General features: G+C 39.0%; 1 protein-coding gene across 1 annotated transcript in view; it reads left to right on the top strand.

The window, feature by feature from the left end:
- LOC136874855 (fibrous sheath CABYR-binding protein) overlaps positions 1-22,136 on the top strand; it is a 263,606-nt gene that overhangs the window by 218,670 nt on the left and 22,800 nt on the right. The gene's annotated exons all lie outside the window — the stretch shown is intronic.

Below are 22,136 nucleotides of genomic sequence, written 5' to 3'. Positions count from 1 at the left end.
ATTAAAGAATAACAGAACCTCAAGAAGAGACAGGATTGTTGCAGAATTCCTTAAGAATTTTGGTCCAAATTCACTCAAAGAACTTACAGAAATCATACAGAAAATCTGGAAAACAGAAAACTCCCTGAAGACTGGAAATGTGCTTTGATTCACCCACTTCACAAAAAATGAGACAAAACTGAAGTCAACAACTATAGGGGAATCTCCCTCCTTGAAGTTGGCTACAAGATTTTCTCTGCATGCCTGTTGAAAAGAATAGAGAAACAACTCGAGCATAAGATTGGTGAATATCAAGCTGGGTTCTGCCCTCACAGATCGTGCACTGAACAGATCTTCAACCCCAAAACCCGCTCTAAAATTCAGGGCCCTCAGAAACCTTCCAATCATCTGTATGTTTGTAGATTTCAAAAAGGCTTATGATTCAATTGATTTTCAGTTTCTGTTCAGCATCCTGAAAGGACAGGGACTAGACCCCAAAACACTAAACTTGACCAAACAGACCCTCACTGACACGAAGTCAAGAGTGACATTCATGGGAGAAATCTCAGACGAATTCCTGATAAAAACTGGTGACCGGCAAGGAGATGGATTGTCGCCCCTCTTCTTCAGCCTCGTCCTAGATAAGGTGATGAGGGAATAAGAAAAAGAACTGAAAGCACAAAATAGCTGGAACCCAGTAAACATTGGGACACAAGAAAACAAGCTTGAAATTCCATGCTTAGCCTTCGCAGATGACCTGGCCCTTTTGTCCAGCGATGAAGTTACAGCAAGTTGAAATTCTCCTAGAATGTGCCAGAAAGGTCAGACTTAATATCTCCTTCCAGAAAGCTGAATTTTTCTGTTCAAAACTAGACACCCATAGTCTCAATACAAAATACAGACAAATCAACAGAGTCCCTCACTTCAAATACCTGAGCAAAATCCTCGAACCAACCGGACAAGAAAAAATAGCCCAAAACAACTGTGTCCAAAAACTCAGAAGAGCACATGGGAGAACAAGAGAAATCTACAGCAAAAAATGTATGTCTCTCCACGTTAAGATTAAAATTCACAATACTGTAATCAAACCTGAGGTTTTATATGGAGGGGAATCTCTAACGCTTCATAGAAAAAGGCAAGCTGGAAAATATCTTAAAAGAAGAGCGAAAAATCATGAGGAAAATTTTAGGACTAGGACACACAGAAGAAGGGTACTGCCTCCATATCTGTAAATCCACAGAAAAATTATCTAATATTGTGGCAGACCTCAGGAAAAGAAGGCTAAAATTTTGTGGACGTGTTAAGAGGCTTCCAGAAACCTGACTAACCCACCAAGTTCTTGAAAGAGTTGATAAACTGAAGAATTTCCCTTGGATACAACAAACAAAAGTGGACATAAAGAATGCACAAATTCAAATTGAAGAAATTTGGAATCAAAATATATATAGAAAGATAATTGACAAGTGGGAAGTTATTCCAGAGAATGAAGTACCAAAAAGAGCAGGTACCAAATGGACGGAAGAAAGGAAGAGGATCTTTAGTCAACAGATGAAAGCATCCTGGATCCTCCGCAAACAAAATCATAAATAAAGCTTCATTTGTTCCAAAAGGGACCATTCATGCATAATAATAATAATAATAATAATAATAATAATAATAATAGTGTCACCGAGTTGAGTGGTTCAGATGGTTGAGGCCATGGCTCTCTAGCTCCAACTTGGCAGGTTCAATCCTGACTCAGTCCAGTGATATTTGAAGGTGCTCATATCTGTCAGCTTTGTGCTGGTAGATTTACTGGCATGAAAGAGAACTCCTGCGGAACAATATTCCGGTACGTTGCTGTCTTCGAAAAAGTAATTAGTGGGATGTGAAACCAATAATAATAAATTTACGAAGAATAAGTATTCTAGAGTCGTGGAGTACAAGGTTTGAAGTGAACAATGGTGTAATGAAGTATCCTATAATAATAATAATAATAATAATAATAATAATAATAATAATAATAATAATAAAAAATCAGAACAAAAAGTTGTAGAATAAACAATTTAAAATAATTGTTTAAAAAGAGGACAGTCCTTGTGATAATGATCTTAATACCTAAATAATTCACTTCCACATCTTTGGATGAAGTTTCTGGTAGTGCCATTTCTTTTATATGGCATAGGACAAGGCTAGGACTGCAAAGGAAGTGACAGTGGCCTTAAGAGCAGCCCCCCCCCCCCCCCCCCCCAGTTACCTTATGTGAAAATGAGAACCACGGAAAACTAGATATCAGGGCTTTCGACAGTGGGATTGAAATGCACTATATCCTGATTGCAAGCTAAAGGCTATATGCCATGAACAATGTAGCCAACTTGCTCAGTAGTAGTGGTGATATAGAACTTAAAATCCTCATATTACTCCGTATCTTAGGCAGATGGTATGAGGTGACTAGGAGTGGCATTGGACTGCAAGCGTATTGTATAATTTTTGTTCTCTATATATTTATTTTCAAAATGCTGGGTACTGTGCTCTGTTAGGATACCATTTAACAGTAAATAGTGGCATTGGTTTTTCACCCTACCAACTACTTTTTACAGTTTTCGGAGAAGCTGCGGTACCGGAGTCTTTTCACACCAATGTTCCTTTATAGGCAGGTAAATCTACTGACACAAGGGTGACGTATTTGAGCACCTTCAAATACCAAATATGCCAACTTCAGCTCAAAAAGCCAGCGGTCTACCATATGAGCCACTCAGCCAAGCAGGAAACCATTTATCGTGTTTCGCTGTTTGGTCATTTCCTACAAGAAAATAAAATTAGGCCTATTGTATACATACTGGGTTGTGTTACAAGCACAGGCAACATAATTCTGCTAATAGCCAACTGTGTACTTATCTAAAAACAAACTTTTTTTCAAATATGACATATCCTTTATGTTTTATCTACAGTTTAGGCAATTGTGAGCTGCACACGTTGAGAGTGTAATTTATGCAGATAATTTATTCAATCTAATCTCTTAAAAGTAATGCACTGTAAGTGGAGGAAACTATATGGATGGCACTTAAACTATGGCATCGCTATTTCACCTTGGCACTACCATTAGCAGCCACGTTAGCCACTCTATAGTCTTCTTTCTAGCTCATTGATTAAACCTAATTACATAACCTAACCTAACCCATACTACATGAAATTTTTTTTCAGTTATACACATTACCTATCTTGCATCACAATCACAACTTTATGGCCATCAAGTGATCTCTATATAAGGGAATTTATAAGTGTTAGGTTCTCCAGTCATTCAAAACTAGTTTATGAGTTAGTGACAGTTTTAAGCTACGTGACAAAGAAAATTAAAAATAGAATAATTTTTTCATTCTTGAAATAACATCATCAGATTCTATCAAATCATACTTGAAAATATTTAGAAATGTATAAACTTGCACCATATTTTTTAAATTTTGTTTAAATCTTTAAATACTTGAAATTTGGAAAGCTTAATAAAGTGCTCCAACAGTGATTCCTCAACTCTTTTGTTGACGCGAGTCCAGCAGGCTTGTTTGTCATCTAACTTTCATTATGTCATGCTGCAGTGAGGTCAACGACTTGCTGAACTGTACTGTTAGGTTTATTACTATATTATTACTACTCCTTTTACTATTATTATTAAAGTATTTTCATTGTTTTGTAAAATATGTAGGGGTTCTTCAATGAGAATTTAATAGACTGGCTATAATTTTCCATTATTTCATTTTCCACCAAAGTTGATGCATTTTCTGGAAGTGTACTCGTAGTGTTTTTGTTGTTGTTGTTATTATTATTATTATTATTATTATTATTATTATTATTATTCCCTCCGTAGTTCACAGAGGGAAGGAAGCATGTAGGGTGAATGGCTGGACAAAGGACTAGCCAAACATAGAGTACTGCTAATAAAATCCAAAGTTAAACTTTCTTTCTCTTCTTAGTATTAGGAAGTTTTAAACACAACTGAAAATACCATTAAATATTTACCCACGAGCTGAGCAGTTCAAGCACAATTACAATTCGAAATCTTGTAAATTCAGAAAACTATACAGTATTGGGAGCTCATAAGCTCAGAAAAACTTTAGAAATCTTGTTGAATGGAAATCACATTTTGAGTGGAATATTCAAAATATTTGTCCTGCAGGTCTCCAGAAATTTTACACTTAAAGAAAAACGGGGAGGCTAGCCTTTACACATTCGGGAAGGTACATGTTAGTGAAAGAAGATTTGGCTTCTAAAAGGTTTTACAATAAATGCGTCTCAGACCATCGAGCTCAATTTAATTTTACAAGCTGCCCTTTTGTGGGCCATGATATTACACACATGGCCATGTCAGTCACCACAAAATACTGGAAGCAGTAAATACACTGCTTTTACAATTTATCCCTTAATACTTATGCTACCCTTGGCTGTCAACAAAAAAAAGAAGGTTACATTTCCAAAGATGGAGGCGGAAACTGAAGCACTCCAAAATTAATTTGATTTCAAACAACTAAATGAGCGTAGGATCCTATGTCACAGTGGCTAAGCCTATACTACGAGGTGACCAAGTGAAATAAAATTTGAAGCCGAAAAGAGAGAAATAAATTTAGAAGATAGAAAAACTTGGTCACTCAAAATTAAATTAGAGGAAGGTTGCGAGGGTAACCATTTGTGCTTCCTTACATTTTAACAAGTTCCCATTAGGGAGAGAAAATTTGAATATGGGCACAAAAGCTACATTTAATTTTTAAATAGGAAAACCTACATTTTAATTGAAGAAAGAGCTGACGGCCTGACAATTACGTAGGATTCTTCTATAGCTACACATTCAGTAGTTTCACATAGATAAATATTCCTGCCATGCCTTCTTTACTAACACTACATGATGCCGGACCCCACCACTGCATCTTCTGAAGGAGATCTCCTCTTTCCTCTGTCAGGTAGAAAAAACAATAAAGCTGCTACAAGATCAGACAGCTTATGCTCAAAATTCTCCTCTTGTATAGGAGGTCGGCTGAATGATCTAGATATTTTTAGTAACCACCAATTAGATTGTGCAAAAATATTTGTAACAATAGAGATTATGATAGGTTGATCAATTTAATATCAAATCCTTTGATAGGCAGATTAATTTAATGACAGTTTTGATAACTTCAGAGAATTAAAATAAAACAACTGAATGTTGTAATGACTATTAATGGCCTTGAACCCAAGACAAGCATTAGTAAATAGATTTCAGACACATCTAGTCGACAAAGGGAAAACTTCTAGGATTTCACATAAATCTCAGTTTTTATTAAAGATTGCTGTACACTAGGAGAAGCCATTAATTTGAATTGACAGAGAGGCTTTACTTACGGTATTATTATTATTATTATTATTATTATTATTCCATAGTTCAGAGGGAAAGAAGTGATGGGTCAGACACTGGACAAAAGCACATCAAGACATTTTTTTAATTTAGAATTTTTTTCAACATTTTCTTTTTTCTTTGGTAATCTTTTTAAAGCAACAACCATCTAACAAACAGTAACAACCTTTGACAAGTAGAATTTAGAAGGATATTTACAAAAAACAAGTATCTGGCCACGTGGTTAGGACCGTGCAGCTGTGAACTTGCATTCTGGAGATAGTGGGTTTGAACCCCACTGTCAGCAGCTCTGAAGATGTTTTACCATGGTTTCCCATTTTCATACAGGCAAATGCTGGGGCTGTACCTTACTTAACACATTGCAGACTAGGTGCCCTCTGCCCCATGCACAGCTCTGTTCCCGGCCACTTTCTAACTACCTCCAAGCTGGAGTGCATGCATTCAAATACTGTTAGAACTTCACTAGCTTTTGAAAGACTACTGTGTTTTTTCTGGTGGCCTTTCTGAATAGTTGTTGAAATGCAGGTAGGTAAGTATTTGTTGAAATCTGTTTCAGCTCATAGTTTTCAGAAATAAGGGGTTTTCCATTAGGGGATCGATCGGCCAGTAATCTTTCAGACATGATTTATTCACCTACCCTATCAATATACACAGAGCAATATTTTATTAATTTCGCTGCTAGTGACATTGGTCCGCTTTAGTGTTTTATTGGGTAGGTTATGAGATTGTGAATTCTGCTCATAGTATAAGTTTGTCTGCTCAGCTACATACTGAAATATTCCTCACCAAACATAAGTCCTGTTACTTGTCCTCTGTTTCCAGATTCATTAGGTCATACCTTTATACCAGGGGCACCTTCAAAATCATTTAGCTTAGGTTTACTGTTGTCCATAACCCAGTTGTCAGAAAACACTACATTATTTACAATATTTAGAATATTTACACCCGTAACACAATTATCAGACTCGTTCTGTGCTACGTGAGTTCCATATCCTCGTCATCACTGTAAACATTTCCGTTAGAAGATATTTCATCATCGAACTCTAAATATTCAGCATCACCTGGATATTCGGAGCCTGTATCAGCATATAATTTGTGAATAACTTCATCCTTGTCTAAACACGTGCAATCCCTGGGCGCTGCCATCTTGCATGGCTCTTCGAACTTTGTAAACGTGTTGTCAGGAAATGCAAAGAAAATCTGTGATATGAAGAATAAGAACCGCAAACCCTGAACAATCCCTTTAAAGAGACCTGAACGACGGACTGACTAAAGTGATCCTATGTGGTCATAAAAGAAGGAGAAGAAGAAGAAGAAGAAGACGAAGAATATAAAAGAAGTGCAACTATCGGTTATGTAGAACCATACATAACAGAGTTCTATCACCCTTGACCTCTAAACAGTTCCAGTATATCACAAAAGATAGCACTAAACTTCAGTCTGCTGGGTCTGCTGGTAACACGAGATAGCTCGGGACCGGTCCGCAACGCTCGGCCAGGCAAACACGAGTTTTCTCGGGACCGGTCAACATTGTATTAAGGCCACAGCCACTTCCTTCCTGCTCCTAGCCTTTTCCTATCCCATCGTTGCCATAAGACTTATCTTTGTTGGTGTGACACAAAGCAAATGGTTTAAAAAAAAAAGGATAATTACAAAATAATAACTTTTGACTAGGGAGAAGAAGCTCCCAATTTTACAACAGACAACTTTGAAAGTCTTCAGCGGAGCAATGATTTTACATTAAAATAAATTCTCATAATTGAGGCTACGGCCTTTATTAATAAGATTGCCCTTCAGATGTGGGGTAATAGAACATTAGATCTCCCATATATATGTAGAAACTAGAGCTTCCAAAACATCATTATTTTGGAGCGGAATCAAACCTTCAACCTTAAGAAGTGACATGTTAGATGTGTCTCGAACCCTGAACCGTTATTTCAATTTTCACCAGCCTAATGGGCCAAGAACACACATCATGTACTGTACTTCAGTTTACATTTATGGTAGAGTTCACACTAGACCACATCTTATAATTCTTAAAAGCTAATGAGCTTTTATGTTCGCTTCCCTTATTCAATTGGGGAGCCACATAAATTAAAGATCAAAAGATCCAGAAAACACAGGAACTAGAGTTCACACTAGATGGCCAAGAAATGGAAAAAAAAAGAAAGAAAAGTTAATCAAAAGGCCGAGAACAAAATGGAAGTGGTGCTGAACCTCTCAAACAACCCCATGACTTGTCATAAAAACTGGTAGGGCGGAAGGCCCTATGACACAGAGGATAACCCATACTACAAGATTACTAAGACCAGAAAGAAGTTTATAAAGTCCATAACACAGAATAGAAATTCGGAGTTAGAAAACTTAGTCCCCTGAACGCAAAATGAATAAGGGAAAAGAGGATACACATTTGTATATCCTTAAATTTACAGAGTATCCACAAGGGGGTTTATGTCTTGTCCATAGACAGCCTAGAATACCTATGTGATATGACCTAACAGAAAACAAGGGAACCATACAATAAAATTAAGATAGTCGCAGCACATTCTATTACAAACTAAAGAGGAACTCTGGTATCTTGCCATCACCACATGCAGATAAGTTTACATGTTAGTTTAAATACCTGACTGTATTACCGCTTTTCCTGCCTCACCTTACGTCGCCTCCTGGGAGGAGAGCTTCACCTTACGTCACACACTGCAAGATCAGATCATGATAGATACCTCAGGGGCAAGTTCACAGTATTTATAAGGATGAGCTGAGTGCTGATTTGGTTAATAATGACATACACAAGCAGTAGACTGATTGGTTGAAAATGATGTAAATAGGCAGGAGTGGCTACTTAAAAACAGAAGCAATTTTCCACTAAGCTGAACACAGTCCAAGTCCCTAGCTGGCACTCAGAAACAACAGTAGTGGCATCTAATAATGACTCAGTAATTTAAGTGGACATAGTTCAGTTCAGCTTGTGTCTGTGAGACTCCACCACTTTCAGCTATTAGAAGGTTTGCCTACAACTAGGAAGAGGCTGTACTACCGCAGTATCCGACATTGATGGGTATAACATATAGCATGTGCAAATTTATCTAACTCCCCAGCTACTTTCCACCAATATTCAGGTAGACTGTTTTACTCAGGACACAGCGGTAATCCCATCTATTGGAGAAGAGTGGCAGCAGATGGGACAAGGCACACCACCACAGTGGTCAACGTAATGTTATTCAGTTTTATGAGCTTTTGATATTGTAGGGCTTCACATTTAGTTTTCTTCTGACTCCATGATATTAGGGCATCTAATGTAAAGGGAGTTCTTCCTTCTACAATGACTCCCTCTTGGCTTATTCTTCAAGCGATCATTTCTATACTATTTTTTCTCATTTTTATAATGATGATAATCACAATTTTCCTTGGCGATATGGACTGATGACCACGTGGTTTTACACCTTAAGACAATTATGACAAAAACCATTGCCAGTTAACATGATTGAACAATATTTCCATGTTAGCAATGATCGGCATTTTTATGGACTAAGCAACAATCATCAATTCTATTATCATAGTCGGTATGGTAAAACTGTATAAACCGAGCTCGATAGCTGCAGTCACTTAAGTGCGGCCAGTATCCAGTATCAGATCAAAAATTAGATGGATGGCTTGTCCGGCGTTTGCTCTATTAACCAGCGTTTCGTCTTAGGTCTGACACTAGACTCTTCAGAGTGGGATGTGTCAGACTGTATGCAGGTGAACTTATCAGAAGCTTATTTATGAAGCACAGTCTGATAACTGCATACGGGAGATAAAACTCCACAATGGAATTAATGCCCGCCTAGCAATGCCAAATGGAAATTCTAAGTTCCCATCGAGGGAATTAGATTCTTTTCCACCAATAGAGCATATCAAAAATCAGATCACAAATTAGATGGATGGCTTGTCCGGCGTTTGCTCTATTAACCAGCGTTTCGTCTTAGGTCTGACACTAGACTCTTCAGAGTGGGATGTGTCAGACCCTACCCACTGACGCTGGGGTGTATGCAGGTGAACTTATCAGAAGCTTATTTGATATGCTCTATTGGTGGAAAAGAATCTAATTCCCTCCATGGGAACTTAGAATTTCCATTTGGAATTGCTAGGCGGGCATTAATTCCATTGTGGAGTTTTATCTCCCGTATGCAGTTATCAGACTGTGCTTCATAAATAAGCTTCTGATAAGTTCACCTGCATACACCCCAGCGTCAGTGGGTAGGGTCTGACACATCCCACTCTGAAGAGTCTAGTGTCAGACCTAAGACGAAACGCTGGTTAATAGAGCAAACGCCGGACAAGCCATCCATCTAATTTTTGATCTGATTTTTGATATGCTCTATTGGTGGAAAAGAATCTAATTCCCTCCATGGGAACTTAGAATTTCCATTTGGAATTGCTAGGCGGGCATTAATTCCATTGTGGAGTTTTATCTCCCGTATGCAGTTATCAGACTGTGCTTCATAAATAAGCTTCTGATAAGTTCACCTGCATACACCCCAGCGTCAGTGGGTAGGGTCTGACACATCCCACTCTGAAGAGTCTAGTGTCAGGCCTAAGACGAAATGCTGGTTAATAGAGCAAACGCCGGACAAGCCATCCATCTAATTTTTGATCTGATTTTTGATATGCTCTATTGGTGGAAAAGAATCTAATTCCCTCCATGGGAACTTAGAATTTCCAGTATCCAGTATTCGGGAGATAGTAGGTTCGAACCCCACTGTCGGCAGCCCTGAAAATGGTTTTCCGTGGTTTCCCATTTTCACACCAGGCAAATGCTGGGGCTGTACCTTAATTAAGGCCACGGCCGCTTCCTCCCCACTCCTAGCCCTCTCCTGTCCCATCGTCGCCATAAGACCTATCTGTGTCGGCGCGACGTAAAGCAATTAGCAAAAAAAAAAAACTGTATAAGACATAAATGATTGGAAGTTGTATTTCCCATAACTTTTATTATGTAGTACTTGTTGATAGGACCAATAACATAGGTATTTAAAAATTTAATTTTTGGCACCTTACCCTGAACTACCATTTCATCCAATGTGAATAAAATTATTTATAGCTTGGACTGTAGTGCCTTATTCCCTGATATTATATACCGATTTTCATTAAATTCCGTTCACCCATTTTCTCGTGGTTTGGCATTGATATGGACTTAGCAAAAATATAAAAATTTATTAATATCTCCATTATCATAGATGGTACGGTAAAAATATATAAGATGTAAATTGTCAGAAATTCTATATAATTTTAGTTATGTAATATTTTCGATATACTAATATCATAGATACAGTGTTTTTCACTCAAAGTGGGGCCAGCAGGTAGATGGGCGAGCTGGTCAGACAAGCACATGGCAAGCCGCTGAACTTAGGGCTGCGATAGCGCCCATATGAATCATATGTAAATAACCAGCACATAAATCGCAAACCATAAGATCTGGGGATATTGCGGGCCATAATGGTTTACCAAGTACTCTGTTGTCAAAAATTTCCTCAATTATAGTTGATAGTGGATTCGAACCCCACTGTCGGCAACCGTGAAGATGGTTTTCCATGGATTCCCATCTTCACACCAGGTAAATGCTGGGGCTGTACCTTAGTTAAGGCCACAGCCGCTTCCTTCCCACTCCTAGCTCTTTCCTGTCCCATCGTTACTATAAGACCTATCTGTGTCAGTGCGATGTAGAGCACCTAGTAAAAAAAAAAAATTAAACTTAATGATTCGTCAACCGTATGTGCGGTTGCCAAGTCTTGCTGGAAATATCCAAGCTGACATTAATTTTCCATCAATTGTTAAAAAATTGTACGTGAATGTCATTCCTATATCTCTGCCCACTGATTGTGGTTTCAAAAACTATAGGCCCTATTATCCTGTCTGCAGTTACTGTTGCCAACACTGCCATTTTCACACTGAGAGAAATTGAGGCTAGCGTGTTAATGAAAATTTCCTTAGATGAAGCCAGAAATGTCACATATTCTGTGACAGGGTGAGACATTATTTTACTTTGATTATGCGTTATTATGTGTGCTTGATATTTAAATGCGATTCATACGGGTGCTCTCCCGGCCCTAAGCTCGGCGAGTTGCCATTTGCTTGTCTGACCAGCTCGCCCATCTACCTGCTGTGCTGCGCCGGCCGACCGGCCAGCCCCACTTTGAGTGGAAGACCCTGTATTTGAGAAGTACGTACGCACGTACATATATATACACACAGACAGACAGAAATTACAGAAAATGGGAAAGTGGATTTTCTTGTTACTGTGGACATGACCGATACAGAAACACCATTTTTAAAAATTCTGAGTTATGTACAGACCCCTTATTTTATATACCATATATAGATTATTTTTGGTCCTTCCTTCCTCTCCCCTGATCACAGAGACTTATCTCCTGATTTTGAGAGCAGATTTAGTATTCCTGTGTGTTTTGAAAATATACCAGGTTTTTCTTGTTCTTGAAGTAGCTGAAGAGACTTGATGATAAGTGGGCACTGGCAAGGCAGATGTAATCAGCTGGTGGTGTTCTTAAATATGACAGAATCTCTAACATAATACTTTTTATTTTGTCATTTCCATATAGCAATGCTGACTGTGAGACTATTTTTTTAGCATATTTACAAGGACAACAATTTTTTTTTTTTTTTTTTTTTTTTTTTTTTTTTTTTTTTGCTTTACGTCGCACCGACATAGATATGTCTTATGGCGATGATGGGATAGGAAAGGCCTAGGAATTGGAAGGAAGCGGCCGTGGCCTTAATTAAGGTACAGCCCCGGCATTTGCCTGGCATGAAAATGGGAAACCACGGAAAACCATCTTCAGGGCTGCCGATAGTGGGGCTCGAACCCACTATCTCCTGATTACTGGATACTGGCCGCACTTAAGCGACTGCAGCTATCAAGCTCGGTAGAAAATTCAGATCAAAGCTTCCCGAAAAACAATTCTAGAAAAAATTCGCCTTAAAATGTCCAATAACGGACCATTTATATTGGTATTACTTAAAAAACATTCAACAAGGCCAGTGCTTTGAGCATAAATCTAGTTCAGAAATTTATGAAGAGGTCTAATGCAGTTATAATGAAGAATCGTGTGCTCTAAAGCTCAGATACATGCAGTATTTCAGTATTTATAAAAAGTGAAATAAATAAGAGAAATTACATAATTGTGTAGTATATATTAAATATTCTTCAAAGTTAAGTCGTCGATGATGTGTTGTAAAATGTAGGGAGATGCCGCAAAAAAAATTTCCTGACTTTAAGCTTTTGAAAGTTGGCATGTCTGTCATCATAAATGTAGGGTTTTTTTCCAATATAAATTTCAATATCTTATTAATCAATCAATCACTACTTAATCAAACACCACTGATCTGCATTTAAGGCAGTCGCCCAGGTGGCAGATTTCCTGTCTGTTGTTGTCCTAGCCTTTTCTTAAATGATTGCAAAGAAATTGGAAATTTATTGGACATCTCCCTTGGTAAGTTATTCCAATCCCTAACTCCCCTCTCTATAAATGAATATTTGCCCCAATTTGTCCTCTTAAATTCCAGCTTTATTTTCATGTTGTGATCTTTCCTACTTTTAAAGACATCACTCAAACATATTCCTCTACTGATGTCATTCCACGCCATCTCCATCTCTCCATTGACAGCTCGGAACATACCACTTACATGTTATAACTCTCATGTAAGGTCCATATTAAAATGTACATAAATACAAATTATGTTACAAGTGTTATTTTTAATATCCACCTATTCAGTACAAAGTGATCTAGTAAATTATGAATTAAATCCTATCATAAAAAGTTACAAGGGACATGTTTCACCCATTTAAGGGCATCATCAGCCTCAAACTGAAACCCGAATGGTGAATAATCAGGATCCTGATTGTTCTTACAAATCATAAAAAGAGGATATCAGTGTGGGTGTTGTTTAACATAAAATTATTAGAATGTCCTTCGTTAAAATTGTAGTATCAAGCTTCATGTCACAAGTTTATAAGATTACACCCTCCAGAGTGCTGAGTCAATTCCCAAGCCAGGTAAAGATCCAAAACTTCTGGATAGTTATAGGCCAATATGCCTTACAAATGGCCTCTGTAAGCTATTAGAAAGGACGGTTAATTGGTGTCTTGTGTGGGCCATGGAAAAGGAGAGTCTCTTGTCTAACTACCAGTGTGGTTTTCGCTCTCATCGATCTGCCACTGATCATCTGGTCAGACTGGAGAGCGCCATTCAGGAGGCCTGTCTCCGGAAGGAACACCTAGTCGCCGTGTTTTTTGACCTGGAGAAAGCTTACGATACTACCTGGCGATATGGGATTCTCTCCACACTACACCAGTGGGGATTTCGGGGAAATTTGCCGCTGCTGGGCCCGCAGTCGTTCCTTCGCTGTATGTAGATGACTTAGCTGTACATTACAGCTCTGGAAGGGTGGCGTTTGCTGAGAGACAGCTACAGCAAGCTATTAATCGAGTCGACAGATGGGCCCTGCAACACGGTTTTCGATTATCAGTAGCGAAAACCTCTGTTGTTCACTTCTGTTGACATCGGCCTGTGCATCCTGAACCAGAGCTCCACTTGCGAAACATTGTCTTACCAGTGTTTGACACCTGCAGATTCCTGGGTCTCCATTTTGATAAGAGACTTACGAGGCAGCCCCACATCTGTCAGTTGAAGGTTGCCTGCATGAAGAGACTTAACATGCTTAAGTTTCTCAGTGGCACTTTGCGGGGGGCTGACCATGTGGTACTGCTACGATTTTACACGGCTACGGTCCTCTCCCAGTTTGACTATGGAAGTGCGACTTACGGCTCAGCATCAAAATCTACATTGAGCCTTTTAGACAGTATTCATCATAGTGGAGTAAGGCTGGCAACGGGTGCTTTCCGTACTAGCCCCATTCCTAGCCTACTCGCTGCAACGGGAGTTCCACCTTTACAGATAAGGAGGCAGCAGTTATTCCTCACATACGCTGCCAAAATTCATGAAATGCCGCTACATCCAAGCTATCAATGCATCTATCATACCCAATACCACCAGCGGTGCCAAGACCGGCCGAATGCAACACAGCCGGTGGGGTTTCAGATTGATAGCTTGTGTCATGATTTGAATATTGATATCAGTGGTTGTCTTGAATGAACTCTTAGCGAGGTACCTCCATGGTTGGTTCCGCGACCGGATATTCATCCAGATGTGCTCCATGGACCCAAGGTGAACACGGATCCTTCTGTTTATCGTAGGTATTTCCAGGACTTTGTTCACCAATATCTGGCTGTGAGACATATCTTCACGGATGGTTCTAAAATCGGACACAATATTGGTTGCTCTTTCGTAATTGATGATATAAGCACGAAGATCTTGCTTCCTAAAGTATGTAGCATGTATACTGCAGAGCTTTAGACCATCTTACAAGCTCTGCAGTTTGCACTGCGTGATGAAAGAAGCCACTTTCTTATGTGTACCGATTCGTTAAGCTCTCTGCAGTCTATTGAAACCTGTTTCTCGCAACACCCACTGGTACAGCAGATACATGACCTTCTAGCCAGGTTAAGGGATGCTGGCTCCAGAATCACTTTCGCGTGGCTTCCAAGCCACGTTGGGATTGCGAGAAACGAACTTGCGGATGAACCTGTGAAGGAAGTGGTACTTTTACCTCCAAACCAGTCAATGTACCTGCTAAGGATATTTGTTCTCAGCTACGTCGAACCATCTTGGCTTCCTGGGAATCAGAGGGGCTAGATATCCGAACTCCCAACAAGCTGAGAGCAATTAAGAAGACAACTACCGTGTGGCGGTCCTCTTTCAGACCTTCACGGAGAGAGGCCATAGTATTGTGCAGGCTGAGGATAGGTCATTTACGATCCACGTACTCTCATCTCCTAAAGAGGGAAGACCCCCCCAGTGTGTTCTTGTGGTGCCGACTTCACCGTGGCCCACATCCTCACAGAGTGCGCAGATCTCTCTGGCCTAAGACGGAGCATTGGCCTGGATGAAACACTCAAACCCATACTAGCTGATGACGCGACTACTGCTGATCTCGTCATCCGCTTTATGTGCGACAGTGGACTTTTCACGGGTATATAACTTACAAGTGTACTGTTGCTCAGGGAACGTACGTTACCTTTTGATTCGTTAGTAATCTTTTTGGCCTAATTCTATAATAGTTTTTTGTTTTATTTTGTACTGCGTTTCCAAATTCCTTTGTTGAATAAATAATTTTGTTTTATATTTTAAATTTCTTTTCCACTAATTTGTTAAGACAGGATGATTACATCATTGTGATTACTCTTAAAACAAAAATCACCACCACCACCTATTATGATAAGATTTAGTTCTTAATTTACTAGATATCTTGGTATTGAATAGGTGGATATTAAAAATAACACTTGTAACATACTTTGTATTTACATACCACTTAGTTGATCAGCTTGTCTCCTTTCTTCCAAGTCTTCCCAGCCCAAACTTTGCAACATTTTTGTAACACTACTCTTTTGTTGGAAATCACCCAGAACAAATCAAGCTGCTTTTCTTTTGATTTTTTTCAGTTCTTGAATCAAGTAATCCTGGTGAGGGTCCCGTACACTTAAACCATACTCTAGTTGGGGTCTTACCAGAGACATATATGCCCTCTCCTTTACATCCATACCACAACCCCTAAATACCCTCATAACCATGTGCAGAGATCTTTACCCTTTATTAACAATCATATTTATGTGATCACTCCAATGAAGATCTTTCGTTATATTAACACCTAGGTACTTACAATGATCCCCAAAAGGAACTTTCACACCATCAATGCAGTAATTAAAACTGAGAGGACTTTTCCTATTTGTGAAACTCACAACCTGACTGTTAAGCCCATTTATCATCATACCAATGCCTACTGTCCATCTCACAACATTATCAAGCTCATTTTGCAGTTGCTCACAATCTTGTAACTTATTTATTACTGTGTACAGAATAACATCATCTGCAAACAGCCTTATCTCTGATTCCACTTCTTTACACATATCATTGATATAGTTATATATAACATAAAGGTCCAATAATACTGCCTTGAGGAATTCCCTTCTTAATTATTACAGGGTCAGATAAAGCCTCAACTACTCTAATTCTGTGAGTTCAATTTTCTAGAAATATAGCAACCCATTCAGTCACGCTTTTATCTAGTCCAATAGCACTCCTTTCTGCCAGTAGTCTGCCATGATCTACCTTATCAAATGCCTTAGATAGGTCAATAGCAATACAGTCCATTTGACCTCCTGATTCCAGGATATCTGCTATATCTTGCTGGAATCCTACAAGTTGAGCTTCAGTGGAATAACCTTTCCTAAACCCAAACTGCCTTCTGTCAAACCAGTTATTAATTTTGCAAACATGTCTAAACAGAAGGAATGCTTTCCCAAAGCTTGCATGCAATGCATGTCAAATTGACTAGCCTGTAATTTTTGGCTTAATGTCTATCAGCCTTTCTTTTATATACAGGGGCTACTGTAGCAACTCTCCATTCATTTGTTATAGCTCCTTCATGCAAACAATAATCAAATAAGTACTTAAGATATGGTACTATATCCCAACCCATTGCCTTTAGTATATCCCCAGAAATCTTCTCAATTCCAGCCGCTTTTCTAGCTTTCAAATTTTGTTTCTTACTGTAAATGTAATTGTGATCATAGGTAAATTTTAATATTTCTTTAGTATTAGTCACCTCCTCTATCTGAACATTATCCTTGCAACCAACAATCTTTACATACTACTGACTGAATACTTCTGCCTTTTGAAAATCACCGCAAACATGTATTTGCTTGTATTTTGGATGTGTAAAATTTTTATACACTGCTGTTTGTAGAAAGTGAAACACTCAGAAGCAATGATCTGAAACACGCCAAAATCAAAGGACGTGTAGAACAGTGGAACCATAATAAGTGATTTAAATTGCAGAGAGGTGGCATGCACGTAGGCCCAGCAGTGCCTTTCTGTGTGTGACCGGCCAGGGCAGTGTTACGCAATGCTCAGTCAGTGCGGAGCCGTCATACGAAGTGGAAACTTGTACCTCAGTGCCACTATGCTTCGCCGACATCACAGGAGGGAATATCAGCATGTGAGTGCGTCCAAATGGGGCAGAATGATAGGGTTCCTGTAGATGGGTCTGTCGTTCCGTGGCATTGCTTCTCGTACAGGGTATGCTGCTCCAACAGTGAGGCATATGTGGGACCAGTGGAGAGAAGAGGACCGTACACAGCGCCGACTGGGTACTGGATGATACAATGTGACCACAGCGTGAGGTGACCGCCATCTTGTCCGCTTGGCCGTAACGAACAGAACAGCTTTGTCCACAGTGTTGGCTCGACGTTGGAGCACTGTAACGGGTGTGGGGATGTCTGCATCGACGGTTCGATGCTGTCTTCTGAGGGCCGAACTGGTGGCATGCATGCCATTGCACCAGGTTCCATCGACCAGCAACCACCAACGCCGCAGACTTCAATGGGCACATGAACACCGACACTGGCATGCTGAGTGGCAAAATGAAGTGTTTTCGGACTAGTCCCGCTTCAACTTGTCCTACAGTGATGGCCCCATATGCGTTAGTCGCCGCCATGGTGAAAGCCATCGGGCAGACTGTATTGTTGAGCGGCATAGCGGACAAACGCCAAGTGTGATGGTTTGGGGCACGATTGCCTATAACATGCGATCTTGCCTCCTATGTCTTGAGGGCAATCTGAACAGCTACCGCTACATCAGGGAGGTTTTACAGCCCGAGGCACTGCCCCTCCTGCAGGCTGTTCCAGACGCCATATTCCAGCAGGACAATGTCCAGCCGCATGTGGTGAGGAATGTGCAAGCTTTTTTCGAAGAACAACGGATGCCACTGCTTCCCTGGCCTGCCCGTTCGCCGGATATGTCATCCATTGAACATGTCTGGGATATGGTCGGTCGGCAGCTTGTTTGTTCAGGTTGTCCTGCAGCCACTGTTGATGATTTATGGACGCCCCTGCAAACCGTGTGGCAGAGTATTCCCCAGCAGCATATTCAGGCGCTCTTTCATTCCATGCCACGACGTCTAGCGGCTCTGATTGCAGTGTGTTGTGGTGCTACGCCGTACTGAATTTCCACGGTCACCGTGCATGTACAGTTCTATAATTGTAATCATTTGTGTCTTGTCATGTCCCTAATATGTGGAATAAATTGCATCGTGATCACAGCTCTCGGTCTTGGTGTTTCACTTTCAACAAACAGCAGTGTATCTGTGTTGAAGTCTGTGAAATTTGTAAGTTGTCATATATATGTCCACAAAAGGCTGAGTGTCTGTTAGTCTAATCTCATTTTTGTGTTCCTCTTACCTGGTGAGAAATTATGTTTCATCTGGCCAATGTGTGTGGCACTGCAATTTGGTTCTTGGCATTTGAGTTCATATATTCCTAATATGGAGAATAATGAACTTTCTTTGTTTAGATTAATTACATTTACCTGTTTGTTTTAGTAATGCGTTGTTTGTTCTGAATGCTATTTTAAATCCTTCCTTTTTCAATATGTTAGCTATTTTGTACATGGTTTTATTATTCACAAAATTAAGAACTACATATTTATCGTTTTTTGGCAGGGGTTTGTTCAGGTTCTTCAGAGTGTTTTTATAGCCAGTCTGCTGTGTTGGGATGATAGTTGTTTTCAATCACAATTTGTTTTATTATTCGTATTTCATTGTTAAAATTTGTTCTGCTCATTGGTATGGATATTAGGGTGGTCCGTATTTTTCAGCTTTCAAATTTCTTTGCACACACATGCTATGTTCTTTCCTATGGTTATAAGAAGAATTTGAATACCTATCTTGTTGAAATCAGATAGTGGGAACCCATTCCATAATGGCCGGGAAGTTGCATCATGTTGGGTTATTTCTGCATAAGCATGTGCTAAACTGCTCTCTATGTTCAGCTGAGTGTCAGCTTCCATCCAGTAATATTGTGAATGTTTATTAACAACATGGCAAGTAGTTTAAGAAGTAGTGACATATTTATATACTTAGTTGGTGAAGTTAAACACCAGATCAGTGGAGATAAATTACCATCTAATAGTAATTTAGTTGCACGTGAGTATGTAAGATTTTGGGAGAAGTCTAGGATTCCCACAAGAGTTTTTTCTCTTTGACCTTGCCCATGCTAATGCTCTGAAATTTTATAACATCAAAGACGTAGAGGTTATGTTAGAAGAGGATTAAAAATTTTATAACATCAAAGCCGTAGAGGTTATGTTAGAGTAGGGATGCCATATGTCCTCTTTTTTCTGGACATGTCCTCTTTTTAGCAGCATGAAAAGAGTCTGGCTGGATTTTCAAATAATTTGACAAATGTCCTCTTTTTGGGAGGCTTAAACAATTATTTACTTTTTTGCGTGGTGTTTACTTTCCAACTTCACCACCACGTTTAAAAAGCTTCTTCTTCTTTTTTTTTTTTTTGTACAACTATTGTTTGCTTCCCTTTTCATCTAGCTCACCATTGTTTAGAGGTTGTGTGTGTGTGTGTGTGTGTGTGTGTGTGTGCGCGCGCGTGCGTGTGCGCACGTGTGTGTGCATAAATTGTACTTATAAATTGAGTATTTTGCCATAAATGCAACTTTTTTTGTTTGTATTTCAAGTCTTAACGTAAACACAGAGTGAATATTTTCATTAATTCACAGTGGAGCAGCGACAGCAACAGTTTCACAATTGAGGCTGTGGAAGGTGTAGTGTAACTTCAAACATTTCAGTTGCATCCATTTTCACCACTGTTTGTTGGAGAACAAAATACTTTTACAGAAGATTTCATTTTCAGAAAAGTTTCAATGGCGCAGGAAAAATAAACACATTAATAACAAAAGTGAGAGACCAATGGTCTGTGATGAATGTGAAGCTGATAAAAGTGATTATGGTGCAGTGATCCCATCAGTAGACTGTGTCCTCTTTGTTCAGGTTGGTGGTCCTCTTTTCTTAGGTTGATGATATTGCATCTCCATGTTAGAGGGGTTGAGTGGAAGTTAGGAGTGAAAGAGTAAAGGAAAAGGATTAGAGTTATGAAAAAGATGAAAAGAAGATGATGAAGGGTGATAACAGTTCACAGTTTCTGGAGATTACTAATGATTCGTCTGATAAATCAACTGAAGTGAGTGACTCTGATGGTAATCCCATTTTTATAGAACTCTCTACAAGCTCAGCTTCGATTTCTGGTTGTGATACAACTGTAGATGGAAGGAAGGCAAATTCTGAAAAGGTAAAGAAATGTGGACAAAAGTGCTTTATGACATCAAAACTAGCAGCCATTTTAGACTGATGTCTGTTAAGTCAGAAATGCTGTGTTCACCATTGAAGCTACAGCTGAGACCTTAGGATATGATGTGGGTGAAATAGCACTTAATTGTAGTAGCAGGCATGAGGCAGTTTTTAAAAAGTAATTATGATCGGTGGAAAACGGTAAATAAGAATGTGAACAGACTCTGGGATGGGTTTAAAGAAATTGTTGAGGAATGTGAAAACAGGTTTGTACCTTTAAAGGTGGTAAGGAATGGTAAAGACCCACCTTATTATAATAGAGAAATAAAGAGACTAAGAAGGAGGTGCAGATTGGAAAGAAATAGAGTTAGAAATGGCTGTGGAAGTAAGGAGAAATTGAAGGAACTTACTAGGAAATTGAATCTAGCAAAGAAGGCAGGTAAGGATAACATGATGACAAGCATAATTGGCAGTCATAAAAATTTTAATGAAAAATGGAAGGGTATGTATAGGTATTTTAAGGCAGAAACAGGTTCCAAGAAGAACATTCCAGGTATCATTAAAGAACAAGGAGAGTGTGTATGTGAGGATCTTCAAAAGGCAGAAGTATTCAGTCAGCAATATGTAAAGATTGTTGGTTACAAAAAAAATGTCCAGATAGAGGAGGTGACTAATGCTAAAGAAGTATTAAAATTTACATATGATAACAATGATATTTGCAATAAGATACAAAAGTTGAAAACTAGAAAAGCGGCTGTAATTGATCAGATTTCTGGGGATATACTAAAGACAATGGGTTGGGATATAGTACCATATCTGAAGTACTTATTTGATTATTGTTTGGTTGAAGGAGCTATACCAAATGAATGGAGAGTTGCTATAGTAGCCCCTGTATATAAAGGAAAGGGTGATAGACATAAAGCTGAAAATTACAAGCCAGTAAGTTTGACATGCATTGTATGTAAGCTTTGGGAAAGTATTCTTTCTGATTACATTAGACATGTTTGTGAAATTAATAAATGGTTCGATAGACGGCAATTCGGTTTTAGGAAAGGTTATTCCACTGAAGCTCAACTTGTAGGATTCCAGCAAGATATAGCAGATATTTTGGATTCTGGAGGTCAAATGGACTGTATTGCGATTGACCTGTCTAAAGCATTTGATAGGGTAGATCATGGTAGACTACTGGCAGAAATGAGTGCAATTGGACTAGACAAAAGAGTGACTGAATGGGTTGCTATATTTGTAGAAAACAGATCTCAGAGAATTAGAGAAGTCGAAGCTTTATCTGACCCTGTAATAATAAAGAGGGGAATTCCTCAAGGCAGTATTATTGGAACTTTGTTTCCTTATATATATAAATGATATGAGTAGAGGAGTGGAATCAGAGGTAAGGCTTTTTGCGGATCATGTTATTCTCTATAGAGTAATAGATAAGTTACAAGATTGTGAGCAACTGAAAAATGAGCTTGATAATGTTGTGAGATGTACAGTAGGCAATGGTATGATGATAAACAGGGTTAAAAGTCAGGTTGTGAGTTTCACAAAT

This window comes from Anabrus simplex, chromosome 5 (assembly GCF_040414725.1).
Source record: "Anabrus simplex isolate iqAnaSimp1 chromosome 5, ASM4041472v1, whole genome shotgun sequence".
Taxonomy (NCBI): domain Eukaryota; kingdom Metazoa; phylum Arthropoda; class Insecta; order Orthoptera; family Tettigoniidae; genus Anabrus; species Anabrus simplex.
This window is presented reverse-complemented; position numbering and strand designations above follow the sequence as displayed.